Source organism: Lissotriton vulgaris, chromosome 4_1, assembly GCF_964263255.1.
Source record: "Lissotriton vulgaris chromosome 4_1, aLisVul1.2, whole genome shotgun sequence".
Classification (NCBI taxonomy): domain Eukaryota; kingdom Metazoa; phylum Chordata; class Amphibia; order Caudata; family Salamandridae; genus Lissotriton; species Lissotriton vulgaris.
Genome location: NC_141691.1, coordinates 815,418,260 through 815,444,369, shown reverse-complemented (window position 1 = coordinate 815,444,369; position 26,110 = coordinate 815,418,260).

Genomic DNA, 26,110 nt, shown 5'->3' with positions numbered 1-26,110 from the left:
CCACGCAACTAGCAAGAATACTGGAAATGTTGTAATCTTGTATAAAGGCCATGGTTCCAAAACCAATTTGACACAGGGGACTTAATGACTCAAAACCCTTTTAAAGTAGGATAGGTAACATTGCCCAGTTCACCAAAGGCATTTTGTATATTCACGAGAAGCATGTTCCTCAACACAAATATGCATATGTGCTCTACCTGAATGCGGGTCATGATTCATAATAAGAACCTATATGCAGAATTAGCACTGGGCTGTCATTAGAAGTGCTATGTTACCTCTCATAACCAAGCTCCTCACAAGCACAAAAGAATGGGCACACACTAAGTTGATACCAGGAGCTGCATGTAGGGAGGGATCGGAAACTGCTATTCAGTAGGCCCCGTCTCTCTCTATCCTCGTGGTCCAGGAAGCTAACTTCACAGGTGTTAGAGGATCTGTCCAAGAAAGGGAGAAGAACATAATTACTGGCCTTAATTTAGGGCTAGACATTAAATCAGGGTTTAGTATACAAGGGCCTGCAATACACTCCAGGGGCTTTAATGTTCTTAATCAACATTGAGCCATCCTGTGAGCCTGATTAGGTCTGGATAATAGTAGAAAGACAAGGGTGTGAGCAAGCCATTGCACATTTCTGTGTTAAGGATGGACACACAAAGATCTGTCATATTCCTGGCACAACCACAGACTGCAGATGTTATGTATAGGTTGTACAAAGTGCAGGTTTTCCCTTGTGCTCTTATGCAGATTGTGAGAAAGTTTTTAAAAACCGGTCCGTGATGTTCTGGGAGAAATGCAATGGACTCCTGGAGTGATCTTTAGCTTCACTCTGGACCCAGTAATAGGGAAATAGAATAAAATTTGGTTCTGTTAGGTTTGAGAGCACATTGTGGAAATACGTCACAAGAAGGAAATCACTACAGATACAGAAATATGGGTTTTGGGCACAAGGGCAAAGCATGTGTCACAGCACTAGGTACCTTCTTGTCAACAAGAAGGTTCATCTCTTCAACTAACATGTAGACCAACAGTATCGTCATGAGATGTCAAAACATGAACAAAAATGGCCCCCCCATAGCCGAAACAGCTTGCTGACCAGGATAGTAAGTAAGTAAGTAATCGTTTATTTGTACATGATTAATTAAAATCTTTACAAAATTATAAAACATTGGTAAAAATTATTTAGAAAACTCATTTGTGCTCAATCTTATCAGATTAAAAGTTTGGTTAAGATCAGTTCATGATTATCCTTAAAATCTTCCAGTGTTCATCACGCGCTCTTAAGGCTTTTTCCTGCTAAATCAAAAAACTTTACGACCTGGCAGTTTAATTTAGGTGTTGAGGGGGTTGAAACACAGTTTAACAGCTTGCCTGCATGTCTGAACGCCATGTAGTTTGAAGGAGGGTTGTAATAAGTTGTACCTCAAGTCCTTTAGTTTGGGACAAATGCAAATCGCATGGACAATGTCGTCCTTGCCAGTTTTGCACATGTGACACTGCTGTGAAAAGTTTTTTCTCTCCCAGGGGGGTAAATGTGGGATTACAGGAATTGCACCGAGGTGTAGTTTTAAAAACTTTTCTTTGATTTTTATTTTCGTACCAATATTGAGGTATGCTTGTAGTTGCGTTCTTCCATAATCATCGAGCCTGATCCAGCCGTCCGCTCTGTTTGCTAGTGGCTTCTTGTCCTCAATTGCTGAAATGATGCGTGCTGATTTTTTTGCAACTTTTTTGAAGGACCGGAGGTCTATTGAGGTATCCCAGACGTCAGATAGACCTAGGACTTGAAGTGATTCAAGTAAATAGTCTCTGGCTGAAGATTTATGATGCCGAAGCAGCTCTTCCCATACATTGGCATAAAAGAGCCCAGGAACTGCACGCGATGTTAACAACGTGCATGGACATAGCTCATGACAGAGCAAAGCAAAAAACTTAATAGGTCTATTTGAAGCCTTTTAACATGCAATATTACTTGTACTTTAAATGCTTTAAACTTGCATATCATACAAATCTACTGTCCTTGTGATGAAACGTAGACGCTTTTAATTAACGAGATGAAAGATCTTGCTTTTTATAAAGAGGGTGGTAAATGTTACCCTCTCTGGCACCTTCCTATAGCCCAATCCGGGTTTTAAAAAACATTTTAAATATTTGATTATTGCTTGATCTACAGTACAAAAATTATTTTCTCCTACATTCAACTCCTGCTGCTATGAATGTAAGAGACAATAGCAAATTACGAAGAAAAATTACTGAAGAAGGAACAATAACAGTTCAGCACTAACATCAGACATTACACTTGGACGATACAACATCTTGACTTGGTCTGAAAATATCCATTTCAAATAATTTATAAAGTGACAATACTAATATAGTACGCATTTCCTCATTTTAAACACTGGAAACAGAAAAAAGATTGGGAAATGTATAACACAATAAAGTGACAATACAGATACAGTACTTATTTGGTCCAGCTAACTGCCTGCTTGGTGGCAATAAAGCAACAGTACGAAGGGCCTGATGTACGCCAAATAGCTGACGCAATAAAGTGACAGTGCAAAACAATAGCGGGCTAACTTCCCCTTCCATCTAAGAAATAATCAGTAAAATGTGCAGTATATTCCCTTTGACTTTTTCTTTTCCCCTCCATGTCCTTGTATGCTACTTGTTACTACTGTAAAGCGCTCTGATACCCTCACGGATCTGGTTTGCGCTCTATAAAACACTAAAATAAATAAATAAAAATAAATAAACGACGATGCAGTAAAGTGACAGTGCAGATACAGTACTTATATGGCCAATCTGACTAAAGGTAGATAAATACTAGGCCACAAAGTAAAGTGACATTGCAAAATCCCAAGTACCAGCATAATGTTATGGGGTACTGAGTGGAATCTAGGTCCAATTCTCCTATCCCTTATCTTCCACAGAGAATGTCCCCCATATCTTTCTGTAAATTTGTATATTGTTCATAGCACCAATATTCCCTTTGTGCTGATCTTCCTCATCCTACTTAACCACTCCTCAAATGTTGGATTCACATTAGACCTCCATTGACTGACGAAAATAGATTAGGCCACCAAAGTTGAAACATAATTAAGTTGTGCACATTGCTTCCCAAACTAAACTGTTGGGGGATAACGGGGCCTAACAAAATGGTACCTGGTGAAGGTTTAACCTCACATTTTACCTTTAGTAAGATATGTTTAAACAACTGTGACTAGAATTCCTAAACGGCCTTGCATGACATAAAAAAATACCCCCAATCGCCCACTCCCTTGCATCTAGGGAACCTTCTTGCAGATGTTCAAAACATTTTGTTAAGCTTCTCTGGGGTGTAATAGAGCATCCAGGCTTTAAAAAACATAATTCTATGGAAATTTGCCCCCCTAAGTGGCAAAAAACCAAACTCGAAATACTTGGACCAGATACCGCTATTGATATCTATTGCTGTGCGTTCCCTCCATTTCAACTAGATATTAACGGTACCTGATTAATTATTCTGCCAAAGTTTCTCATACCAGACACTCAAAGAATCATTCACTTTTGCAGGCCCGAAGAGTTTTCTGAGCATCCCGGCTGGACGATAGACTTCAAATAGGGAAAGACTATTAAAGACAGAGACCTTGTGTCTGTAAAACAAATCTGAGAGATACATTGTATGAAGTATTGAAAATGCAAATCTCTGCCACAGACTTTACTCTGTTCTGGTCTAAAAAGTCTCTGATTTTAAAGATATGACTCTGCCCACTTCTTGAATGCCACTAATGAAAGGCAAGGGAAAGATGTAAGCAGCCTGCCAGAGGAGTTTCAGAGTGGATTGCTGGCATTCTAAATTTCCAGAAAACTTGTTGCTGCTCAGCGTTAACATTCTGCTAGATCTTATACTTCACTTTCTTCAGTATTTTGGGTTCCTTGAAGGCTCTCGTCAAACTGGCTATACTATGGTGACAGATAATATGTGACATTAAAAGTTGTCAAATTGAGACCCCGCATAGAAAAAGACACAAGTGCTCAACGATGGAAGCAAATATAGTAAGTTCTGAGGTATGGGAGTGCCAAGCCCCCCTCTCTCTTAAGCAATTTAAGTATTTTTAGACTGGCTACAGGAGATTTATTGCCCCATTTAAATGATGTAAAACTGCTCACCTGCTTGTTGAAAAAACTTGCTTCCTACTTACAGGGGACGTTTATTAAAAGAAATAATATATGAGGTGAAATCGACATCTTGATTAACAATATCCAACCAATCACAGAGATGAGAAGGGGTTTCCAGATGGCAAAAACAAAATGGATTTTTGATAGTAACAGGGCAAAATTTAAACGATAACTGTCTAAAACTGATTCCAAGTAAATATCCCTAGATATAATTTAGTATATAGATTATAATTTAGCCTGATCCCCGGTGGTAGCACATCAGTTGAGGTCTTGAACAAAAGTGATTCGTTGTTCCCATTATCTCGTTCAGTTTGCAATGTTCTTGAGCAAAGAGACTTTTCAAGAGGAGTGCAGTTGTTCACTTCGAAATATTGCAAAATAGACAATTGCTCTATCTTCCATTTTTAAAGCTAAGAGAGTGGGAAGCTTTTCACAGACCAAGACATTTTATAGTTTTTTTTATCTCATCTGATTGACCTGTTCACACTTTCATTCCCACAATTCATAGAATCGGAATTGGTGGAATCTTTAAGGTGCATTTACAAATTGAACTTTTCTGCAAGCATGATGGATTTGCCACCTTTATAAACATAAGATAGGGAATGAGATTCCGGTCATTTCTCACTGGGAAATTCTGCAGCAGCAAGTTAACACCTGCAAACTTGAAGATAGTTTCCAACCCACCTGTAAAGGACAGGATTGGGTGTAATTCGAATGTCGAATGCAGAAGCAGCATTGCTCCTTTTCAATTAGAGTGTAGAACAAGAGGTTACTCCAAGATGACAAATGGTATCTCCCTGGAGAAAAAAAATGACCGGTGCAACACTGCTTTATCGTCACATTTACATCTGCAGAATTTTCAAACTTCTGCAATTGTGCATGAATAATTAAGGAAATCTATGATCGTCTTAGACTTCCTGATCCTTTGACAATGGCTGAAAAGTCTGAAATTTGCTTATTATTGGACTTTTTTATGTGGGAATATTCGGACTTCTCCACAGTGGGTCTTCTAAGTCAAACCTTTGAATAATATTGTAATCATAATCCTACAAAAATGTACATGTGCCCTTATCCACTAAAAGAAAATGACACAATTTTCTGCGTATTTTTTTTTTTACGAAATTTTGTTTTTCAAGTATACCTTACAGTCGACAGTCGATCCGCTCTCACTATACCACTTCTTTCTACTTGAAAACAGTGTTTCCAGAGTAATTACCTTTACACCAAATCAAATGTACACCAACATGGGCCCTCCTACAGCATATATTCATCGATATTCTGCTAATATACCTGTCACATTCAAGCAATGTGTATGATTAATCTCAGTGCGCACTTGTTCCTAAGTGAGCCAGAATGTTTGATTTTGCTTTTCACTAGGCAGTCTGTGTTTAAGTTTGATGAATTGTCAGCAGAACTAATAAATCGTCGGGTGCATGTAAAACTATAAAATCCGTTATGCATTGCCACGTAATAAAAAATGTAAGTACTTGCGAACTATGGTTTACGATTTTCATAGCACTATACTTGCAGCAATTCATGAATTAATAGGAAGTGCAAAACTGAAATGCTAAGCCTCATCATATCGGCTTAAATGAAATTGCATTTAAACCTTGACATTCCCATGTTTCTTGTTATCTTTCATTAAATCTGTTGTCAGTCACTATTTTTCCAGCCTTACTATAGACCTTGAAATTTGTTTTTGTGTTATTTATGTTTGATAATGGAGTGGGAGTAAGGAAGTTGGAGAGTTTCGGAAACTCCTGCTTACAATTTTTCTCCCACCGTTGTTTTTTCTGTCTTTACTAATGATGATGAGCAAAGCTGATGGTTGAGTGTGTAGATCTTGTTACTTCTCCAGCAGTGGATATTCCGTAGATAAATGCTTCAATCATTCCCCGTCACCAGGCTTGGAATCCCAGGTACTTTTAAAATAGCAATAAACTGTGTTCAAATTGCCGTATGTTTATGAGCGCATCTTCGTCATTTGAAAGAACCTAAAAGTCAGCCAATGATGTTGTAGTTCTGAGCTCTCTACTTCCTCTCTGGGATATCTTGGCTCAGATTTCCTTTCTTTGTCCTTGTCATCGGCTTTTAACTCCCCAGAACTTCTGCCAGCTCCTGCTTCATTGTTTAAGGGTTTATTTGACTTTATTCTGGTCCACAGGAAAATTTCAACTCTCATCATCATATACATGGAGAAGAGCGGACTCTTCATAATTTGTTCCGTATGTGGACAATGAAAGATCTGTGCTGATGAGCCTCATGTCAAATGTCTGTCTACGTTGCTCACATCCAAAGTATGTGACATTTGTCAGTTTTCCTTCAAAGACCGAGAATTCAGAATTACATTGTCCCTCTTGAAGAAGAAAGAGAACCCCTCTAAAAGGGATGTCTCTCATTAGAGGATGATTAATCGCCCAGTAACCCATCAAGAGCTTCCACAAGGGTTCCCTTTGGAAAACACGTTGATGAATCAGTGCAGTGGATGAATATGGACGACAACACCACTCATTCTCTTAGAGCGCCTCAGCATAAACAACTTTCATTTCATGGCTCCAGAAGGTTGCAATGATAGAGAGAACGTCTGAACAATATGGCAGCCAAGGCAGGTAATAATACCCCTACAGGGATTCAGCATACAACCAGGGTAACACCTCAAGAAGAGACCACCAGCAAACTTTCTACCAATGGTCTTCAGTCAAAAGGTTAGGAGCATCGCAGTGGCACTCTCAGCACAAGACCAAGTGTGTCTGACTTTCCAATGCTGCCATGCCACCACCCCCAAACAGGCCACGGGGAAACAATGCTTCAAGAGTCACTTCTGCCTCAAACATACTCTATTGTCATTGAGATGTCTAGAAAACAGCAACACAGGCCTCCCTTTTTAACCTGCAGTGGACAGGATCATCATGATAAGAGAAACACCCATGAAAGGCAGACATTTTAGAGTTATCCAAGAGAGCCAAATGGTTGAAGGAGAGCACTGGTTCTGCATCAACATCTTGGAATTCAATGCCCTCCGTAGAAGCCTACAAGTGTTTCTACTAGGATAAAAACCAACAACACAATCTCCTTGTATTGCTTCACCAAATAAGGACACCTTGTTGTAGGAGGTGTAACTATCATGGGCTTGATGATATCGTACAGAGTAGATATCTCTTTGTAGCATGTACTAGGGATTAAAAATAGCCTGGCCTCTGTAGTTCCTTGTCAAGCTGCCATGACTGGGAACATCACAACCAACAGCTCAATAATTCTTCAAGAAGTAAGGGTACAACATATAAGCCCTGTTTGCACCCTGCAGTACATAAAATGTTTGTCCTACCCAAATAGGCACTGGCTACTGGGGTCCAGGTCCAATATCTTCTCGATAACATGGTCAAATATCTTTGCCTAAGCTTTTCTGCCATTTCTCCCACTTTCCAGGATTCTACAGAAGGCCAAGGCAGGGTAATATGCTCTCATACTGATAGCCCCAGTATGGTCACATCAATTTTGGTACACAGACCTAGTCCGACTGGCCCGGTCCTCCTATCTGACCAAATGCTCACCTCCAGGAAGAGCAGGCAAATCCTAATCCAGAGCTTGAAGTCAATAAAGCTAATTGCTTGGTTCCTGATCTTCTAGTTTTTGACCATTTAGATATCTCAGTAGACGGCAGGGGTATACTGGCACACATGCGCACACCTACCATGACCAAGACCTACAACATTAAATGTAAGCATTTCTGCCTACGGTGCAGGGATAACATACTAAATCCCATTTCTATGCAACTGTACTAAATGCTACTGTACCTTCTCCACTTAGTCAAGAAAGGCCTAACTTATTCACTGTTACTGTCCATCTATCAGTGTTATCAGGGTTCAGAAGGTCTGGTGATGCACTATCGATGTTCATCTGACCAACAATTTGTCTGTTTAGGCAGCCTGGGCTGCTAGATTTCCAGTATGCACCACAACCTGATTTCTTGTCTCAAATTGTTTTGTTTTGGAACCGACCAGTGTCTTGCCTCCTCTTCCTCCAGCTGGGTGAGTTTAATCCCTTTTATCTGTTATGCACACCACTTTGTGCACGATATGTTGTCTGTTAACCATAGATGATGTTTTATATTTCCAGCCTTATGCAAGTTTATGCTGCATGTTGGGGATATTTGAATTCTTTCCCAAGACACTTACCTGCATGCTTTATGGACTCGCCTGCTCACCTTTAATAATGATTTGTGTATATCTATATATGCTCCAGTCTTTACAGATGTCACTCTGACAATAAATTGTCTTGATATTTTCATTCATTTGAAAACATGGTCTTTAGGCTTGATAATTTCCCTATGTTTATGACTTTTCGGCTTTTTGATTTTTTTCTGTAGGGATTCTCCTCCTAAACTGTTCTAGCCTCCTCTCCTGATAATTAAAAGCTCCTTTTAACAAGATGATAAGCTGTGCTCGAAGGACTGTCAGCTTGCAGTACTTCATTACGTAGCACAGACTTACATAGATGAGGATTTGAGCTGCCTCAGACCGCTATCTTGCTGTATTGTGCACATAGAGGACCTTCTGCACCTATTTTCTGATGGTAAGAGACTATTTTGTTTAAAATAGGAACTACAAGCTGGTATAGGTGAAAGGGATCACTAAACATGGAGGGTACTAGGGAAAGGGCAACTTTTCTTGCTAAGCCTCACATGTTTTGACTTTCAGCTAGTTGTACCCTGTTGAAAAGTGAGCATAGTTTGAAAGAAGGTGGTTCTGCTCTTGAGTTTCCTCAATATAGACTCCTCACGCTGATAATGTGTTCTAGAGAAATTAGAAAAATGGAAAATGATCTATCCTTCAGGTAGGAAGGATAGGTGTAGAGAAGCCATAAAAAGGGAATGCCTGTACTTGACGCTTCACCAAGAGTATGGATGATTTAGTTCACCATTACATATCACAGTCGATGTCGGAGGCACTGAGAGCACTGGGTAAGCAGTTGCATAAACTGTCTCCATCATGGGCCTAAAACTCCTAAACCTCAAAGGAAGTCTAGGACCCCTTAGAAGGAATGTGCCATACTGTGGACTCTGAACATGTTACGGCTAACAAGAAAAGAGAAACTTAGAAGCATCCAAACGTTATTAAAAAATCAAAAGGGCTTTCATATCTACAGCTGTAGCAGATCTTAAATGGGCTATCCCTTCTGCGAGAGGAAGTGCAGACCGGGTGTATTGATAACATGGATTCTGGCTGCAGAGCTGCTTAGGAGTGGGATGACTCCTCTCAGTTAGATGCAACAGAATCCACCAACACCAGTACTGCTGATAGGTGAAAAAGGGATAAGGAAATTCTCAAACTAGCATCAGTCCTTCGTGCATGTTAAGAGCCAGAAACATGCGACAGAATAATGGCTTGGGAGTGCAGCACATACCAGCCAAAAATGGTGGCTGAGGGATGAACATGAAGATGTGTTCAAGCCCAATGAACTACACATGTCTTTGTAATAGCCACCAGTTTCAGTGTTGGTGAGCCATGTGCAAGCCCAGCTGCACTATCCTTTTGATAAAGAGATTATAAGCATCTTATAGCCAAGTACCCTAGGCCTTCAGATGAGGGGAAATTGTCTCTAAACCCCAAAGCACAGCATTTGTTAGCATATTTTCCAAGTTCACCAGATCCCGGAAGTTGTGCCAGGCCATGCTCTTCGACCTGGCTGGTTCTCAATTTAAGTTTTGCATTGTGATGGAAGCAGCTTGAAAGAATGGAGCACAATGGAATGGGGGCAATTTGTGATTTTGTTATGTTGATAGTCTAAGCCTTTGATACATTTGTTGTTTTGTGACTCCTTGATGAAAACATTAGAGAAATGTGTGTATGCCTTCATATCAATAGACAATGCCCATGCCTGTTAGTGGATGTTTTTTCCTCTAAACTTTTTGGATGGGGCCAGGTGTGGCATTAGGGCTTGTCTGACCGTCACCACAAGTAAGGTTCCCAAGGATTCTAGAATGCAGAGAGAGAATCCAATCGCAAAAGTGACAAAGACTACATAGCTTTTTCCAATCAAAATGCAGATCAGATATGTTTCCATTTCTATTTCCCAAAGGTGATTTCTAAGGCACCTAAGTTAAGCAGGTAAGTCTACTCCTTACTTTCAATGTGATACTTGAGAGTAGCTTATAACAGTTTGCTCATAATAGGTGGGGCTTGAAAGATTACCAATTGGTGCTACAAACACTACAAGGATTGAAGATAGAATTCTGTGGAAGCCCTGCACAATAACAATGTGATTCCTGAACTGAAGGCTAATGGTGTGATTTGCTATTCCTTTCTACTTATTTCCAGATTTCTCAGCAACCATTTTAAGGTCAAAAAGAAGTACAAAGAGTTCAGTCCTCTCAAACGTCTTCACAATTTCAATGCCTGGGTTGTCTCAAGGTATTTCAAGATATGGTAAATCCACCTCCAGAGGTATATTCTGTTGGAGGTCAACCTAGTGGCAAGAATGAGCCTTAAAGATACATACTGGAGATTCCTTCAGTTTACTTGAAAAGGTAACATTTCGTTGGTCAGTATCCTCTTTGTTGGCCCATAATCCATTTTCTGGTACTTCACAAAGCTGATAAAATCATTGGTTGTCTTCATTGGGCTGAGGGTATAAGGATGATCATGTAGCTGGGGAAGACCATAGAATTCCTTGGATTTGCCAAAGATTTGGCAGCAGTGACTCTCCAACTCGAGTAGATGACAATTTCAACACTCAAAAAAGAGTTGCGAATGGTTCTGTGAGGAGGCCAGATGTGACGAAGAGAGCTGGTAAGAACGATTTTTGCCCTTCGAATACCCATCCAAGTGATTTTCACTGGTCATTCCACATTATCAAGCTCTTCGACACCAGAGAGTGCAGGATAGAAATCTGATGGTGGTTGGGTGACAGGGAAGCCTGTACCTGTGGTGTCTAATGTCGAGAGTTGTTTACAGGATGAAAGTGCTTGGGAGAAGAACTGAGACTGCACATCAGTTTCCTGCACTTATTTGCGGTGTCATTCACTGTAAGACGACTCTTAAAAAAGAAAGTATGGAGTTGCATTCTACTGTGCATAGACAGTGTCTACTGTGAGGTAAATCAACTGTTTAACCAGAAAAAGGCTCAAGCTTCTTACACACCTGGCCAAAGACTTATAGCCTTTATGCCTGGAATGGGATATCTCAGGCAGAATACCTTGTCCAGACATGGGTACAATGTTCATTGTGGCATAAGACTCAAGCTAAGAACAACTGATGAGGGTTACATAGGCTAAAATGAAATGGGTTACATGTGTTCTTGTCTGTAGAGGGCTTGGGCTAGCAGTCTGAACTGGACTGTTCCCAATCTGATTTGTCTAGCAGTGAAAGTGTCTGTCTTGAGTGGCACAGTGGACAAAAAACATGAACTGGAATGTAGCCCCAAGCGAATACCAATGGCTGAAATTAGTTCAAGCATTTGTTCTGTCACTTTGTTATACTGGACAACGTGTGTCTGATGCATGGGTCCCATGTTTACTGTGCCATAGATTAAAGTTGCACATTCGGGACTGCCCAAGTAGGCTGAAGCCAGTCTGGGGTTGCTTGCCTTCCTGGTCGGAGGGCCTAAGCTGGCAGTACTGGTTAGATTATTCCAATTTGAGGTGCTTTGCTTATAGTTGGCCTCTACCTACAGTCAGAAAATGAGTGAAAAATTATAGACTGGAATGCACCGTGAACAATCACCAGTGAACAAGATTAATATCAGCATTTCTTCCATCACTTTGTTGTTCGTTGCAGGATTTCTATATCTGGCAAATGTGTGCTATGATCACAGACTTTGCCGACCAAGTGCCACAGCCCTATTTAGATTGAGGCTAAACACTGAGCTTCTGGTTTTCAATTGGTGATCGCATCCATAGCAGTGGCAAGAGTTGAGAAATTGAGCAGGGGAGCCACCATTGGTTTCCCACCATTCATCTTGATTCCGAGAATAGAGGCTCAAGTTTGCAGGGAGATAGTTGATCTGATTGTGGTGACATTTATGGAATATGCAGTCTCCTTCCCCCACCTGGTGTGATGAATTTCTGGGACATTTGCAATTCTATGGCCTTTTGCAACAAACTGCTATCTTCAAATAAGATATACAAATCCATCTTAAGGACATGGTGTGGCTGGTGTATGGAGAGGGATCTCAATGTGGTGGGATCACAGTTGGATATTTTTATCTCGGTTGGCTGAAAACAATAATAATAATGTATTGTCTACAGTTCTTCTGCAATTTCTTACTGATCTAAATGATAGCTGTCACTATTACCAATTTGTGGCACTCAAATCACTCCCCTCAAAAGAATGAAAAAATTAGTGTGTTTTGCAGGGTTTTTACTGCCAAAGCACATTTGTAAACAATGAGTGTTCAGTTCACTGAACCATCCTGCCAGCATAAAGGTACATTTCTTCAGCCCATCTATTCTGGTGGGTCATGCAAGTGTTGCAAGAGCTTTGTGGGCAGCCTATCCTTTCACTGGTAAATTAAGTGAAGCTAATAAGCTTCCAAAAAACCCTAAAATGTAAGTGCACTCTTCTGTGGGATGTGAATAAGATACCTTTGCCTATTCTTGAGGTGCAACCAAACAAGGAAGAAATGTTGTTGTGTCTAGTGTCATATAAAGGAGTAGTAAATGCCCGAGCATTCTATTGCACATACTGCCCTATACTTCAGAAGGAATAATATTTACAATGTCAAGTAGATCCTAAGCCAGTTTCTATCAATGTTCTACCCGTTTTTCGTACCAACGAAAAAGGGTTCTGTGTCGGGCAGTCTCGCTCTTCGTACGGTGAATGACACATGCCTGCTAGGCCTCTATGTTCATAGTGTAGGTAATTGGATTATTATTTGGGGTCGGGGACTACCCATCTTAAATGAATACTAACAACCCTTATCAGCATGAACACTCAAAGTTACTGAATTAACCTGAACTCAACCCCCGGTAACTATGGCACAGAGCAGACTGGTTTAACTAAGTGCAAGGTTAATGGAATTATGTAATACTAAAAGAGTAATAATGTCAAAATGCAAAGCAATAATATCCCTACCCAAATTACAATAACAGAATAGTTGTTACCAAAATGACAAAAAAACAATAAGGGGAACCAGAGATATTGATTTTTAAACTTTTAAGTAGCGATAGAACCAAACAGCGCAAACTGCCAATGATAGTCACTTGTCACACCGTACACCAGGACCTAGGCACAATTTGAAGCTGGCAGTGATGGAACACTGGCTTTGGTGCATACCCTAGCCAAACAGAAACCCCATTTCTAACATTGGTGATCATCGGTGCGGATAGGACTTGCATTTGAAAGACACCACAGTAACTCATTGTTGCATTATAACTCTGCACTTAGACTCATTGATCATTTTTATTGTTTCTTCTGCTTCAACTCCTTCATTTGGGACTTTTGTTTTATTGTTAAACTCGCTTGAAAATGGAATTGGATCTCAGCTGCCTGTTATTTTGTAGTATGAAGAGCTGAGGAGGCTCTGTGAAGATAGGGGGCTACCTGTGAGTAGCAATTCAGATAGCTTGAACCTAGGTTAGCCCTCAATGCGTTTGAGCTCCAATTTCAGGGGGGCAGCAGCAACAGAGAACCATGAGGGTGATGGTTTTGAGGCAGACCTTGAGGAAGACCCTAAGATTAGTGAGGACTCTTTGAATGGGAGGATTCCCAATCCACACCCCTAGAGGTAATTGGCCCTGAAGAGTTTGAGGAGGAGGGAGAAAATGACTGGGCAGGGATGCCCCAGAGAAGAGAGTCCCATACTGGGTCTAGTGCCAGGGGCATTGTTACCTCCAACATCCTGTCCCCTCAGGAGCTCAAGGATAGACAGGCTGAGATGGACCTGATGTTACAACTTGCCTAGCTTGCTATGGAAGAGAGAAGGACAGACGCTGAGAGAAACTTCACTGAGGAGAGGATGGCGGATGCTAAAAGGGTCCTCCCCAGGGAAAAACTAGCTCTTTAGGAAGGGAGACTTGCCCATGAGCATAGTTTAAGAGTTCTGGACTTACCAGGCTGCAGGTAGAGTCCATTGGTGACAACAATGTTGTGTCTAGTGTTAAAAATACCACTCACATACCCACAGACTTGGTGCCTAGCTTTAAGAGGGGGCATGACATATGTCAGTGGTTGCAGGAATATGATAGAGCTCTGGCAGTGTGCAGGATCCCTGAGGCAGACTGGGGAACTGGCCTGGGGAGTTATATTTATGAGGATAGGAGGGATGTCCTCCTTTCCCTAGAAGGTCGTGACAGGCAGAGATACACTCCATGAAGGAGACTCTGATAAGGAAGTATGGCCTCACCCCTGAAGAGTATAGGGTGAGGTGCAGGGGACAGGAAGCTGTCTCATCAGTCTTGGGAGGAATTTGTGGAGGATTTTTGCAAAGCACTGGATGGTTGGGTGAAGGGTAGCATAATAAACAATTTTGAAGGGCTGTGCAATCTAAATGTCAGAGAGCAGATGTTCCGTTGTTGTTTTCCGGTGCTACACCAATGGAGTGTATGTTCTCCGACCCCAGGAAACTTGCAGAGGAGGCAGACTTTTGGGTGTGTGCCAGAGGTTCTGAAAAGACATTTAGAAGTAACCGTAAAGGGAGTGGGCCAGGTTCCCCAACCGAGGGTGGGGGAGCTTCATAGTAACCCAGACAGTTTCCAGAGTAGTGGGGTGGTGTCCCTTCTAAGAATAAGAGGAGAGCTGAGCGTGAGCAAAGTCCCAGGGTGCCTTATTCCCAGCCCCAGAGCCTGTAGAGTACCCCAAGGGAGGCCCCAGCAAACAAGACTAGTCTGTACTGGGAGTCAATCCACTGTGGGGACCCCATAGTGTCAGGAGAACTTTGGGGGGCAGCTGGCACAAGCGTCCAACCAGTTCTGGTGTCTGACAGTACCACTACGCAGATGAGAGTGCAGAAGCCCAGATACAGGAGTTTGAGGGGGAAGAAGGACTCTCCTCTTACTCCTGTTCAGCCCAAGGATACAGACCTTGAGCTGGAGAACCAGGTTCAGGGTATCACCCCTGACCTGGGGGAAGGGGTGGCGTCCACAAGCGTCCCTACAGTTTTGCCTTGCAGAGGTACTACTTGTAGATAGAGGGTGGGGAACCCCAGAAGGAGGGAGGGGGGAGGAAGGACTCCTCCCTGATCCCTGTTCAGCCTAAAGGTACAGACCCTGTGTTGGGAGATCAGTTGCAGTATAGCACCTGTGTACAGGTGGGATCATTGTACAGGATGGTTGCCAAAAGTGCCCTGACAGTTCTGGATTCTAGGAGTACCACTCCCAAAAGGAGTTTACGGAACCCCAAAAGGAGGGGCAAGGTGATGATGGAATGGCCCCTGGCTCCTGTTCAGACTAAGGGTAAAGACCCTGGGTTGGTGGACCATTTTCAGGATACCACTCCGTAACTGGTGGGAAGTGAATTGAAGAATGGATGGAATGCACCTGAGGCTACTGCCACCCTCTGAGAAACCATAGTGGACAAAGTCCTCTAGGTGGCCTGGGGTCTGGCTTTGGATGCTGATAGCTGTCAGTGGCCTCTGTCTGTTGTTATCCTTATGGATAGAGGTTTCCTTGGGTTGGGGACAGAAGTCAGACCCATGGGGGAATGGACCACATCCCTTTGTTGGCCATGGTGGTACTTTCTGTCTACTGGGATGCATCAGTGAACAACTTAAAGTTAGGCGCTTCACAGACGGGATCCACAGGTAAGGAGAAGGATTCCCATGGGTTAGCTGAGTGGACCCTGAGAGAATAGACAGAGGGATGCAACTGGGTTCAGAGAGGTGTAAAACTGGAACTTGTGCCTGCAGTAGCAGGCCAGGGTTCGAGCTCTATCGCTCTAAGCAATGAAGTCCATCAATTATTGATTAGTCTCCTTGGCTTTAGGCTGGAAGGGGGTTGTGCTGGACCTGACCCATTTTGTAGGGGTACCCCATACTTTGTTCCCTTCTTCGTACTATTTTCTGACCTTTTCTTGGCATTAGAACTCTGGGCACTTTATCACTGCTAAACAGTTCTAAAGTGCATGTGCTCCCTCCCCTAAAACATGGTATGATTGGTTTAAACCTTTTTGGCATATTTAATTTATTTGTAAGTCCCTTGTACAGTGGCATGCCATATACCCAGGGCCTGTAAATTAAATGCTAATAGAGGGCCTGCAGCACTGATTGTGCCACCAACAGACATAGAATGTTAAACCTGTCTCAGGCCTGCCACAGTAGGGCCTGTGATTGCATTTTACCGCCACTTTAGCATGGCATTTATAAGTGCTTGCCAAGTCTTAAAATCACCTTTTATTACACATAGCTCATCCCTAAGGTGGGCCCTCGGTAGCCCTATGGGCAGGCTGCTGTGTAAGTAAAAGGTAGGACATGTGCCTTCATTGTGTTTCATGTCCTGTTAGTGAGAAATAGTCTGTTTTGTTTCTCACTTCTTCTTATAGGCTAGCATAGGGAGTTCCCTTATAGGTTTAAGTAGTAATTCCTGATCTTAAAGGAGTAACTTTGCCGTGTTTGGTATGTTTAAAATTGTAGTGATAAATCCTGCTTACTGGTGTATTTGGATTTTGCACTGCTATTTTAGAAATGCCACTTTTGAAAAATGCAAAAAGAACAATTGATGGACGGAATGCTGAAACAATGTCAACCCTTCTCCCCCAGTACAGAGATCTGGGCCTAAATCCGTCATCTGTTTGCACACCATGCCATTCCAGTTTAGACCCAACCATATACCAATCAGTCTTGACCCTGCTCCCCATGGGAACATTCCAGCCCAAACTGCTAGGCCAGGTCCTACCTCGACAGGAAACAAGCATCCTGAGACTGGTTTCAGAGTATCACCCCTCCTCAGCCAGGCTCGCTTGACTCAGGTGCATGGTGAGTACGGGACCCATGTCTGGGCATACCGTTCCCACTTAAGGTGATAACTGCGAAAAGAACAATTGATGGATGGAATGCTGAGAGATTGTCAAACATTCACCCTCAGTGCAGATATCTGGGCCTAAAACCGTCATTTTTGTGCACACTATGCCATTTCAGTTTAGACCAACTCAAATGCAAATTAGTCTTGACTTTGCACCTCATGGGAACAGTCCAGCCCTTAACCGGCCTAGGATGCTTGTTTCTGGTCCAGGGATGACCTGGCTTGGCAGTTTGGGCTGGTCTGTTCCCATGAGGATCAGGGTCAAGATTGATTTGCATATGGCTGGGTCCAAACTGGAGTAGCGTGGAGGAGCAAAAATACAAAGGATTAAACCCAGATCTGCTGACTGGTGGTGAATGGTTGCATTGTTCAGCATTCTGTCTATCATCTGTTCTTTTTGCTTTTGTCGCCCTAAATGGGAGGGTGGGCCCGATTCACAGAATGAACTTAAGACTAAATCCTAAACTTACTACTATTTGGTATTCACAGAGATTTCCCACCTCTGGGCCGGAAGCTCCGCCTCCAAGCCACAAGCTCCGCCTCTGGGCTGTAAGCTCCGCCCCAAGCTGGAAACTCCGCCTCTGGGCTGGAATTTATGCCCGAGTGCGGACGTAAAGTTAGTAGTCTTAAGTCTATTCTGTGAATATCGAAAGTAGTAAGTTCATTCTGTGAATCCCGAAAGTAGTAAGTTCACTCTGTGAATCCCGAAAGTAGTAAGTGCATTCTGTGAATACCAAATAGTAGTAACTTTAGGATTTAGTCTTAAGTTCATTCTGTGAATCGGGCCCGGTATGCCCAAATGTGGGTCCCGTGCTCACTGCACCCCTGGATTCAAGCTAGCCTGGCTGATGGGGGATGATACCTCAAAACCGGTCCCAGGATGCTTGTTTCTGGTCTAGGGGAGACCTGGCTAGGCAGTTTGGGCTGGTGAAGAGCAGGGTCAAGACTGATTTGCATATGGATGGGCCCAAACTGGGCAAAAAAACAACGGATTAAACCCAGATCTGTTGACTGGGGGTGAATGTTTGCATTGTTTAGCATTTCGTCTATTATCTGTTCTTTTTTCTTTTGTCCGCCTAAGTGGGACGGCTATGCCCTTGCTCACTGTGACATTGGATTCCAGCTAGCCTGGCTGACGAAGGGTGATACCCTGAAACTGGTCCCAGGATGCTTGTTTCTGGTCCAGGGAGGACCTGGCTTGCCAGTTCGGCATGATCTGTTCCCATGAGGAGCAGGGTCAAGCCTGATAGATGGTTGTTTCTGGTCTAGGAAGGACCTGATTTGCAGTTCGGACTGGTCTGTGCCAGGAGGAGCAGGGTCAAGACTGATTTGCATATGGCTGGGTCCAAACCGGGGTAGCGTGTTGGGCAAAAAAACAATGGATTAACCCAGATCTGTTGACTTTGGGTGAATGTTTGCATTGTTCAGCTTTCAGTCTATCATCTGTTCTTTTTCTTTTGTCACCCTAAGTGGGAAGGGTATGCCTTGGCATGAGTCCTGTGCTCACTGCTTCACTGGATTTAAGCTAAGCTGGTTGATATGGGGTGATACCCTGAAACCGGTCCCAGGATATTTGTTTCTGGTCTAGGGAGGACCTGGCTTGACAGTTCAGGCTGGTCTGTTTTCATGAGGAGCAGGGTCCAGACTGATTTGCATATGGATGGGTCCAAACTGGGGTAGTTTGGTGGGCAAAAAAAACAATGGATTAAACCCAGATGTGTTGACTCGGGAGGAATGTTTCCATTGATCAGCATTCCATCTATCATTTGTTCTTTTTACTTTTAAACAGCGGGAATTTCTCTGTGCTTTGCAGCCTGACTCCAAACCACATGTAGGCCTGGGTGACAGCTGCACTTTGTGCATACTTACCAGACAGACATCACACAGGAAGGGTTGGATGTGACAGGGTTACATCTGCATTTATTTGCATACTGAAGCTCTTCCTGGGCTGGGAGACAGAGGATCCCGCCGAAGCCAGAAGTAGGTTTAAATACAGGAGGCTCTCCTTGATGAATGTTTGACTACAGGAGACCCCCGGCTCAGGGATCCATTTGATATTGTTTTTGTAACGAACAATATCGTTACCAGCTTGTGGGTCCGTAAGTACGGTCATCTCACCATATGCACAGGACACCTTAGCATGTGTGCAGAAGAGCACACATTTTCTTACGTGTCATCAAAAAAGATTTTTCTGTCACATCACGGTTTATACTATAAGGGTCCTGAAGAAAGCCTCCTCTAATTACAGAGAGGCTGAAACATGTTGACATATTTTTAGACAGAGATATAGAAGATCATTTTTATCTTCACAATATCTCACTTTGATTTTAATGTGTCCTAAGGCTCTATAAATAAATCACTACTCATTTGGGCATTTAAGAGACATTTTTAACTAAACCACTGTTCTGAAGACACTTTTTCACACTCACACCTTCACTAAAATCCCGCTCCGCTCGCTCCATCATGATGAAGCATGCCACCAAAAAAATTGGTGGGTGAGGGTTCTTTTTACAACCTTAATGGTCTCCTACACTCTTGTACTTCATAATGAGTTGGAGGTTTTCCAAGGATAAACCTACGGGTCCGTCCACGTTGTCTTAATAGGGGAAGAGGATGTACTCCCTTATCTCCCTTGCTCTCTCTCTTGTTCTTAGCGCCTCTAGGGATAGCCTTCTTACCTTCTGAAACCACATTTCAATATCATAAATAGTAGGCGCCCCAGTACTCGGGTGCCCTACCTCCCTACTTCTGCCAGGCTCTCAGACATACTGTAACCCCACTAGCAGAAGAGCAGAGGTCTTGTATCTAGGTGGGCTCACTGCTTTTGGTACACTGATGATCATACTTGGTAATTTATGGGCCTATAATGATACTTGGTCAGTGATGTGTGTTTTCTACCCAAACTACGGCATATCATTCCCTGATGCTACTATGTATGTAATTTTGATACCTGAATGATCAGGATAACTAGTAGTATGTCAGTAGCTGCATAATATGGAAAGCTTTAGGATTCATATTGTTTGGCTATGTTATGTACATTATACTATATTTTTATACAATCATGTGTGGAGTCTCTTTTGTGGTGTATTCATTGTGTTATCGTGGGTGGGTGTTGCGCAAACTATTTACACATTGCCTCTGATGATAAGCCTGCCTGCCCTGCACCAAACTACCAGAGAGGGAGCACAGGTTATCTTTGGTGTGTAACTTGCCATGACTAGAGTGGTGGGTTGTGCCTGGCTTAGGTGCATACCATAGCCAATCATAAACCCAATTTCTAACAGTACTCTACCTCATTAACCCTCTGTAGTAGCAAAATGAACCCACATTGTAGCAGCCTTAAGGACAATCTCTTGTCTTCTCTTTGCCCCTGCTGTTCACGCTGTCATTGAGACTAAACGAAGACTTTAAATGCCATATATTAGATACGGTGTTTACCCTAGGCCTTACAATGGATAATTTGACAATTTTCGGAATGATTGGATCAGTGGGCCTTTTATTTTCTCTCTGAGGGAGACATGTTTGTATTAAAACCAGGGCCCTTATACAAATTAGTTTTCACAACCCCAAAAACCTCGTGTACCCCAATTTGAGAATGGCAATGAAGAGGGCAAATCTAAAATATATAGAATGACAAGGAGTTGCACAAAAGGCAAAGTGGCATAGTGACACGCTAGCCACGTCTGTAGAAGAATTTACCCCCAAAGAATACACTGTCCTTCTAAAGATCCACGTTTGGTTTTCTGACTACTTGAGACTTTTGACTTCCAGAGTAAGAAGTTCTGAAGGGCTTGACAGAAAGTAATTGCAAGAAGAGCTTTACTAAAGCTGATGGATAGCAAGGTACAACTGGAAATATTCTGCATCATCAAGGAAATTACAGCTCATGTTGTTAAAGATAGGGTCACTGCTATGCCCACAGAGCAGTGTTATGCCAGAGAAAGTAGTGTATGTTTTACCAGAGAAAGTAGAGTAGACCAGAACCGTCTTTCCTCTTGAATGGAAAATCTGCAGAATAGCACTAAACAATTCTGTTGGGAAATGTCATTGCGTCTCCTTAGGAGAAACAATGCTCCTTATACAGAGCATAAATTCCACCTCTCGACTTTCCGGAATCCGAAATGTGATGTATTGAAGTGAACCATAAATCTTTTTTCCTGCCTGAACCGGTGCCTGAATACATTCATCGAGCAAGGCATGTGGGAGCAGGGGGGAAACGGGAAGGAGCGCAGACTAACAATACTGCAGTGCTGGAGGACAACTGAGGCCCACTCCTCAGTGATAGGGGATGTCTCTCTGGTGTCTTGGTGTGGCTAATTACAAATCACCATCAACACATAAACTTTGGTGATCAAAATGATCAGTTTCAAACACCAGGAACAGCACTTACCCAACTTCTTTCCAAAGATGCTGGGCGGAGACTTCACCTTGACCTGAGACGAAGCAGAATATTTCAGTCCAGAAGACTTGGAGAAGTGAGGTTGAGAAGACCGTGAAGAAATCACCAAGTAGGAATGTCTTGTAAAAGCAAAGTAGGAGAATTGCTATGCAGATGGAACTGAAGAAAGGAAAACAAATCAAATTGTAGGGACATGTTATGTTATGTTATGTTATGTTATATGATATGCATTTATACAGCGCACATACACCAAACGGTCTTTTGGCACTAGATAACAACAGAACTACCACACAGCACTCGCAGTTTTATTCATAGGCCTGTTCCGTAGGTTCCAGTTCTCTAGAGCCGTCCTTAACCATCACCGTGGACAGCAGTTTGATTATTTAAGGAATCTATCCTCACCAATAAAGTGAAATCAACAAATAAACAAAAGGAGGTTTTCTCAAACCCATAAAGTTGCTTTGTTGGACAAGTACAAAATGGCAGTTGATACATCTCTATAAGACATGCCTGTACGTGTTAAATATTACATCTGTGGCCTTTGCTACTGAAATATGGCCTTTGCAAACTGGCTCGGAGACTGTATTGTTTAAAATTCCCAGAGGATTTCTCATATTCCATTAGGGATGAAAGAGTCAGTCCCCTCACCAAACTTCACACCAAAGGCTGGTTGCTCACGGTAAGTGAATACTTGGGCTGTGAAAGAGCACCTCTTAGAAGTGCTGTTTTTGGGAGCCACTATAGGAAAGTCCTCCCCAAAAAATAATAATAATATAGTTTGCCACTGACAAAGTAATTGTTGGAAAATTGGAACACTTTTGTTTATCTCTTCATCTTACAAATCCTTTCTGACAAGGTTGCTAAAGTGCTTATCAAGCAATCATACACTCAGAATGATTATCTATGTCCGAATAATGTATTAATGTGTACATTAATTTAAATATGTTATTTTTTATGGGCTGTTGGTTTTGTAGGGTATTAGTGTTGGAGATGTTTGGGATTATTTCTTTATTTATTTTTACCTACGTTAATTAAATATATAATTAGTGTATGTTTATTGATTAATTATATGTTTTTAATTCGAATATTTACATTTTTAATTTTCATGTTTACATTTAATAATTTTTGATCTGATATAATAATATAATATTCTACTTATTTTTTAAATAATTATTAACATATATTTACATATCACCTCTCCACAATCCAACACTTTCCCCAAGGTAGCAAGGGCTGGAGTGGGAACAGTAAATCAGACACTTTCAGAATTCAACACTTTAGTTAGTATAGTAAATCTGACACTATCAGAGACCAGTACTTTCCCCAACGTGCTTAAGGTTGTATTTGGAATAATAAGCATGGTGTATTTACGTCTGTTACTAATTCTGTAATCCAAACTTTTTCTCATGTAGCTTAGATTGGGGTTGGATTAATAAATCTGTCCTCTCCAGAGTCCAACATTTTCACCAGTAGGCCAAGGTTAGAGTGAGAATAGTGAGTTTCAAAATAAAGTGCCCACATAATCTGAATTTCATTAAAGAGACTGCTAAGCTGAAGCAATTTATTATTCTATAACTAAGGCCCTTAGTTATACACATTGTTCCACCAGAAACTTAACTACCTCCACTACAGGTGCTACCACAGGATCCACATTGCTTTTCGTGCATAAACCTACCCATAATTTCCAAAGTCCTTTATATCTACACTGAGTACCTGGTGCCCAAGAGTCCTCGAGTAACTCCTCTGCCTTTCTCAAAAGTTCTGACATGCCTGAAAATTTCCTGATACTTTCCAAAGAAGAAGTTTCAAAGCATTTGTCTGAGCTAGAGGATGTTCCTCTCCATCTATATCTCTCAAAAGACCCTGCATTGCAGGAAGATAAAATGGTATTTCGCATGCAAATTCCAAAAGCATTGGAAACCATGCCTGTGATATCCAGAATGGAGTTAGCAGAATACATTTCTCTCTTCTCACTTTCTGCAGGGCCCTCTGAATAATTGTGAAGGGGGAACGCATATGCACTTGCCCCTTCCAACTCTGTAGGAAAGCCGCCACCGCTAGAGCCCCTGGATCCAGCATCCAACTGTAATATTTTTTTAGGTGACATGTCAACCTGCACACAAAAAGATCACCCTCTGCAGGACCCCATAACTGATCTACCATCTTGAAGCAATCCTTTTCAACTTCCAATCGCTGAAATCTCTCAAAAATTTTGAATTCTGCAGTTACATTTTCCTTCCCAGGCAATATTCTGTATGAAAACTAATTTTATGTTCGGAACAAAACAACCAAAGCTCTTTTGCCAACTCTGACAGCCCAAGGGACCTTGTGCCTCCTAATCAATTTATACAGGCCACTGCAGAAACTTTATCCATCTGTAACAATACTGCTTTGCCTTGCAAATAATGTTTGAAACTCATGGGAGCCTAGAGACCTGCTGTCAATTCCAGACAATGTATGTGTTGTTGTCTCTATTAAACCATAATCCACCAGTCTCCTGTACACCCAAATGTGCGCCCCAGCCAGTTAGATTTGCATCTGACACCAAAATGAGGTCCAGAGAAGAACCAAAATTTGCTTACCCATTCCAGGCATTTCAATTCTCTGAACACCAACCTAGTTCCATTTTCGCCTCCCAAGTCTAGGATTATCTTGTCTCCATACCAAAAAGACTGCCAAGAAGGCTCTCGTCTTCACTCTCTGCAATGCGGGATAGTGTAACACACCAAGACAAAACGCCTGAATTGAAGAGGATAAGAGACCTATTAGCCTTGCTAGTTCCCTTAGTGTCAAAAACTCTCTTTTGAATACGTAGTGAATCTCCTTCATTCTCTTGGTTACCTTCGTTACTGGTAATAGTAAAACCATATTGACTGTGTCTATCATGAAAACTAAAAATTCCAGAGTGTGTGATGGGATCAAAACAGACTTCTCCTTGTTCACAATAATACCTAGACTTTCCAGTAAATGCTTGACCATACCCAAATCCCTCAGGAATTGATTATGGCATTGGGACATTACTAAAATGTGTCTAGAAAATGATCATTCAAATACCTCCTCTCTCTCAGGTAGACTACAACTGCCCTCTTCACATTGGTGAAGCCACAGGGCACTTTGGATAGACCAAATGGAAGGGAGAAAAATTGTAAATTCAATCCTGCCAGACGAACTGAAGGGTAAGACTGGCTGTTCTTTACCATAAACATTTTAAAATAAGCATCTTTCAGATCCAACTTTACCAACCAATCGTTCTTCAACAGCATGTCTCCCAAGAGAAGGATACCTTCCATCTTGAAATGTCTGTAAACTAGAAATCTGTTCAAGTTCCTCATATTCATAATGGGTCTCCACCCCTTGTCTTTTTTCTCTACCAGGAAGAATGTACTTACAAAAACGTTGTTTTCATTCCTCATCTCTACAACAGCCCCTTTCATCAACATAGACTTTATCTCTTTGTCTACCACACTTTGTTGATCCAAGCTCAAAATCAACTTTCTTGGAGGAATGTACTGAGTCCCGATTTCTGTCAAATCTTTTTTGAAACCCTGAATCATTTCTAAAACCCATGGGTCTTGCGTTATTGTCTCCCAAACGCTGGTAAAATATTTTAGACTACCCCCTACTCTTCACAGGGAAGAAGAAGTCACTGTACTCACTATGGTATCCAGATGATCCCTGGCCATCTGATAGTAGCCTCTCTGAGGGTAGAAGGAAGGGCAGGCACCGGTTTGATATCCTCTACAGTTGTCTCTCTGCTTGTAGTTACTGAATTGGACCTCTGGTAACCTCAGCCAGCAGAAACTTCCTTTCTGCCTGCCCAGCCAAAAACACCTCCACTGAACACTCTGGGCATGTTTTTTGAGCTGTGTCCAGGGCTGTGAAGATGACAAGGCATTTACCAATGCCTTTGACCTTGTCGTCCCAAAATAAAGGTCCCTTCGGGTTCTTGTTAGCTTCCTTCCCAGCTAAATCCCTAGCTTAGGGTTTATTTTAATTAAAACTGTTATCTGCCTTTCTGTGTTAAGGTCAGAATTTGCATTGCCCAATAGTACCAGAGCTTTTTGGCTCCAACCTCTTGAAAGGTCGAGGTCCAATGGAAGACCCTTAATGTATGCCTCTTCAGTCATGTCCATTGTTTGCGCTAATGGGCCAACTACATCAAGGAGCCAGTCCTGGCACTCTTTCATGGACCTCTCTAGCCCTTTCTTGGGATCTCTGCCCATCTTAAATAAAATGGGCATCAGCTGAAGATCTAAGTTTGGGGAGAGGCAGACCTTATCATTGATGACAGGTTTTGAGCAATCCACTCCTAAAACATTCCTCACCTGCTTTTCAAGTGGGTTCCTAATCCACTTCTTAATAAAGTTAACGGGTTCTAAGGGCCACCATTCCGCACCTGGGTGCTTTAAATTATGGGGAGAGAACATTTCTTCCTCTAAGGGGTTTTTAACACTATCCTTCGAAGTAGAAGGAATAACATCCTCAGCAAAGAGGTCATCACCCCATCGTCCTCCTGCTGAAGCTGAAGTACATATTCATCAAAAAAATCATCGTAATCTTTCTTATATACATTTTCCCAAAACTATTCATCCTGAGTATCCATT